The following is a 6000-nucleotide window of genomic DNA, read 5'->3' on the forward strand; positions in this document are numbered from 1 at the left end:
CTCCTGGCTACAAATGTTTCTTCTCTTGAGCTGATCACATAATCTTTGACTCAGCTGTAATGCTTTCAGTAAGATTATGGTCCTCCACTGGCAGCAGAGTGTCATAGAGCACTGTACATTGTCCCAGCATGTGATGTCTATCCATGGTCCTGAGATTTCCCCTTGTGCACTAGAAATTTCAGCATATTATTAATTAATTTATTCTGACAAAAAAGAGACAAGTAGGACAGGCAGTGACAGTGGCAGTCATAAACTTGGTAAAAATAACCGTTCAAATAATAATAAAAACCTATTAAAGCATAAGGTTTGGAATTTTGAGAAGAGAGAAGTTAGATATCACCTAAATCAAATGCACAATTTTCTGTTTCCACTTATTACCACCAAGTAGTTTGCTGGATCATAAAATCCAGCACTAGCCCTTGTTAAACTTCATACAGTTGCTGATTGTCCAGTTATCTACAAGATACAACAGCATAAACAAGAACATGTGACAGAAAGGCTTTTCCCTTTCCTTAACAAAAAGAAGTAAACATTTTAATGAAAGCATTTATTTTGTTTCAACAACAAATTTGAAAGACTTTTTTTCTCATAAACATTTGTCCTGAAAACAGCTTATACCCCTGTAACCTGCTTTGCAAAATATTTTTTTTATCAGAACCTTGCTTTAATTTAATCCTCTTCCTTTTATGTACAATTCCTTTCTCTACAAACATGCTAGAAACTATTTTAAAGATAACAAGCCCCTTAAAACCTTTCAACTAAAGTGTAACACAGCCTTGGACATTCTGTTTCAGATCACTTGTTATTGCTTAGCAGCTTGACAGAAAGATATTCAGGTCTTCCTCTTTCCTGAACAGTCTCTTCCTCCAGTGTTGGTTAGTTTACCTCTTCCAGCATTAAAGACCAGAGTTTATAGGACCATTAAATACCACCTCATAACTCTACAGTCACACTGTGTTTTCCTTCTGAGTTTCTGAGATCTTTCCTGAAGTTTTCATCTATGTCTTTATGAAATTTTGGACAATTTTAAAGAAAAAATATCAAATATTGCATTTAGCATTACATCACTGCGGGGGTGTATGGTAGCTTGAACTTGGCCTGCTGCCAGACATCCACCTACCTGCTTTCTATTCCTACCTCCTCAACAGGACAGGAGGAGAAAATAAGAGTAGAGGGCTCATGGGTCAAGGTAAAGACAGAGATAACTTACCAATAACAGTCACAGGCAAAACAGACTTGATTTTGGGAAAATTAAAATAGTTTCGGATAATGAAAAACAAATACAAATTAAAACAACAACTCCCATCCCACCCTCTTCTTTCCAAGCTCAATTTCACTCCTTCATTCCCAAATCCTCTATCTCCTCTCCTGCAAGTGGCATAAACAAAACAAAACTTAACATGCAAATACTTGTGTTTTGGGTTTTTAAAAATATTTTCCAATGTGAAATACTGTCTGAATGAGAAGAAAGTAAGTCTTGTGTATTTAAAGTCAAGTGGTGCTAGAGTCTGTTTTATGGCTCTGATAACTCCTGACCTGACCAGAGCTCTGAGGTAAACCTGCTTTTTCCTTTATCCATTTAAGAATCTAAAACCACAATGAGACTTATGACTTCTTGGGACTGTTTTTTTTGTTTGTTTGTTTGTTTGTTTTTAATTAGAACAGAAACTACAATCAGAAACTTCTCAAAACTAGAAAAAGAATCCTTGGAATGAGACAAGATGTAAGTAGAAACACAATAAGCAACATTTTTCTCACACAACTTTTTTTCCAAATGGGTCCTTGTTTTTGAAGTTTCACTCAGTCAGCATCTGAGTGAACTCTACTGATTCCAGAAATCTCTTAATCCTAAGATAGTCTCAGACAAATCAGAAAATACTTATTTGTGCTTCTCTGAAGCCTGAAACTTTGCCTGTTTTTTGGTTTCTGATTTTTTCTTTTTCTGCTTCTCTCACTCCAAATTAGAGAATTATTTTCCTCCAAACATGTCTAGTTTAACTAAATGTCTAAATGTCATTTGAGGAATCATTAATAAAAACAGTGGAAATATATTCTTCTGGCGTGCTGGGCTTTTCAAGGCACATTTCAAAAACAGGGGTACATTTATTAATTTCAGCTCCTTCAATCTTCATTTTCAGGCAACTGGAGATGATCAATACATCACACCATAAAGCTAACCCAGAAACTGCTGTTTTAAATACAACAAGCTTAATGAAACTAGAACATTTTAGTCTTGGACATAAAACTGTGCAACTGTGTGTCTCAGGTATATTGAATATAGTTGAAGTGACACCTATTTCTCAGATACCTATAATGGCAAGAGGTGGGTTACATGAAATAAGCCCAAATGAACTTAGCAGGCAAACCAATCTGCAGAGAAAGAAAACAAAATCAGGAGGTTGGGAGAGATAGAATTTTCTTTCTGATTCTCATCTGCTAATCAATTTGACTTTAAGCAAGATTCACCAACCAAGCATTGAAGTAAGGAACATTATGTGATATAATTTTGTCCCTTTCCTGTAGTCAACTGATAAATTTTAGGGAAGTTTAAATTAAATATAGCAAAATCCATCTGGTCCATTGCAAATCAAGAAGACACGTTTGTCCTAACATCTGTAGCTGATCACAGAAACCTCTCAGCCATGAACCACTGTCAAAATAAAAGTGCTATATAATCTTCTTGCCTGTATTTTTGATAGCAGTTGTCTAACTTCAACCTTTGTATATTGTCATGTCTTTGCTTGAAAACAGTGAATATTCCCAAGTATTTAGATAAGAGAATATAAGCACAGAGACAAAACATCCTTTAATCTTTTTTATAATAATTTTCAGGTAGTTATCCCTGCAGGATATGCTCCCAAATCGTTTTAATTGTTTGTGTTCAACATTTCTCCAAGATTTTCTTAAACAGCCACAGAACTGGGCACACTATTTGCTACTCATGTTATGTAGAAATGTAAGATTACTTTTTTCTCTTTTGTTAAGTTTCTTTTGGATGTGTCATCCTTCTTTGGTGAAAAGACTGTGGTGAAGGAAAGAACTAAAGTGAAGTCTAACAGTATACTTTTTATGCCTGATGCTCATATTTGCTACACATTCTCATTTCTTGTTAATCTCTGTGGCAACCTTTTACAGATTCAGTAGTCACAGAGAAAGGACTGGTAGAATTCTTAAAAATGAACCCAAACCCATACCCAAAGCCATAAAGCCAAAGTGTATTTCACCTGAACACATTTCCTGTGTTGAGAATAAGCACAGGATTTTGATGAATGAATTAGACTTGGAGAGCTCAGTTTTGTCCTCAGGTTTTCCATACATGCTCTGCATTCCTCTCACCTCATTGTAGAAACCCTATTTTTTCACACTGAATTAAAACCATATCTTCTGGAGATAGATTAATCTTTAAAATAATCTGTGGATAATTTTAAGAATTCATTTGGGACTATTCATAAACTGAAATTAGGCAGCTACTTGTATTGCTTGTTGAATCAGAGCTCAGATCTCTAGGTAGAATTTTTGCATGCCTGTACACTGAAGCAGCAATATAAAAGTTCCAGTGTTCATGGTAGAGACATTATCCTTTTATTCACATGGCAAGTAAAAGCTTTATCTAGTATGTTTATCAGTCCAATGCCAACTGTCAGAGAAGCTCAGCCAGCATTCAGAGAAACCAGAGAAAACTTTAAATCATAAAGCAATTAGACATCTGCACCATGAAAGGATTATGATCAAAAAAACATTAAGAGAAAACAAGCAAGATTTACAAGCACTCACTTGCAAATTCCTTCTCAGAACTTCATTCAAAAAATACTACAGAATTCTTTAACAGGAAGCTAATATGCACAAAAAGGAAAGATGATACAACTACATGACTGAAAAGAACATAATTTTAGTCTAAAACAGAATTAAACATAATTAAAATAAAATTAGTAGCTTTCCTGTCTTTTAGAATGAAAACAGTAAAGAAAGTAAAAAATACTCAGAAACAATACTACATTTTTCTGTTTTAATGATATTCAATCTTTATATTATGTCAAAACCATATTCAAATCTAAATAAAGTGAAAAATTTTATATTTTAGCAATATGTCACAGTTTTGTACTTCATGTATTTACAAGCAGCAACGAATTTACATTGTGAAAATTTTCTTCCTTATAACTGATATGCAGAATTGACATTTTATTTTGAGCTAAACACAGGGTGCTTCAAAAAAGATGGACTCAATTTGAAATTACACCCTGTGACTTTTTCTTGTGGGGATATATCAAAAGCTGTGTTTTTGTGCCACCATTAGTGACTAATCTGGATGACCTCAAATACAGAATCACAGCAGTGGTGACCACAGTGGAAGAAGACACTTTGAGAGGTGTCATCTTTTTGATGGGTCTATCCTTTAGGAACACCCTGTATAATTAAGTCAAGTGTCTCAAAATTTCCCATTAAAAGTTAATTTTTAGTGGAAAGAGGTATAAGAGTACTTTATTTTTGTGTTCTTAGGATTCTTGTGGACCTCAGAACCTAAAATTGTTATAGGCTGCCTTATGGAGGCTATGGGCCTTCCCTGCTACCTGGGTTGGATCCAGAAATCAATCTCTAATTAGGACAGTTGATAATTTGCTATCTTAACAGTCTGAGAAGTCTTACAAGATAGCCGTACAAGGTAAGCTGTTCAAACCTAGGTTACTAGGTCTCTTAGCTAAGACAGAACTGGCATCACAAGAATGTGTGAGTGATCTGAGTGTGATGTGTTTAGATCCTGGCTCTGTTTAGTTAAAAAACTGTGACTGGTTTTAGCTATCAAGAGAGAACTAAATGTAACTTATCTTCACTTATTTCCTTAGGAGGAAAATAAGTGGGCTCTTGTAGCACACTTTGGTTGCAACTGAACATCCTTTTCAAACAGCAAACTTCTCTGTGGAAATTTTTTAGTTGGGCCCAGTAGCAGTACCACCAAAAGACCATGTCTGTGAGCTCAGACTGCAGAGATTCACCAAACAAACTCCTACGCAAGTTTTATACATGCGTACTCCAAATGAGTTTTGTAGGGTTCTTTCTAAATTACATCAGTGTAGCAGGATCAGACACCCATTTCTGGAACTTTGGAAGATGCGAATAAATGAGTCTGACAGTCACACAAACCAATACATGAGAGGTATAAACAGTTTAATTCTACCTCAAGCTGCTTGAAGTGTCATCCACAAAGGTCTGTAGTTCTGGAAACTGGCCTGTTATGGAAGGCGAACCCATAAGCAAGAATACAATCTGTCTCATACAAAAGGTTAAGAAAAGTAGTCTCTCTCAACTGAGACAATGAAATTAAGGACAGTGCAGAAAACTATTGCCATGAAAGAATCAATCAATGTCATTTTTGCTGGATCTATTCTCCTTGCATAGGTAACCTAAACGTGGAGCAAATAGACTAATTTCAAGTAAAAGAATGCTTTTTTACCTAAACATTTTGTGATGCATTCAAAAATTATATATATTCAAAAGGTGCTTTGTGGGAAGTTCCAAGTGTGTTTACTTTCTGTACAGATCTGAAAAAGTCAACTTTCTAAATATCTTAAAAATAGAATCATCATCTGCTGGTTGCTTTTCTCTTAACTGCTGAACTCTCTGCTGTTCCCTTATTACAGAAGCACTATAGTTTCTTTGACACCTGACCTCCCAACTGGCATTTCCCTTCTATTCTCCTTTCCCTTTCTCTTCTTTGCACTTTATCTCGGTCTCTTAAGACGTCTCCCTTAATTTCCCTATTCTCTCTGTCGTTAAAAATAACCACCAAAGCTCATTGCCCCAGTCACTTTCCTAATTTCTTTTCCACATAGCTACTTTATTTTTTTTTTTTCATTCATTGCCACTTAGGTATGAGTTCATTTCATTGCACTTCATTAGGCTTCCAAAAGGTAAACATAAAATATTGGAATGGGTATACGTATCTACTTTTGGTAATTCTAATGAGTCTGTCATGATGGTATTTAGATACAGATTGGTGTACAG

Source organism: Columba livia, chromosome 2, assembly GCF_036013475.1.
Source record: "Columba livia isolate bColLiv1 breed racing homer chromosome 2, bColLiv1.pat.W.v2, whole genome shotgun sequence".
Taxonomy (NCBI): Eukaryota; Metazoa; Chordata; class Aves; order Columbiformes; family Columbidae; genus Columba; species Columba livia.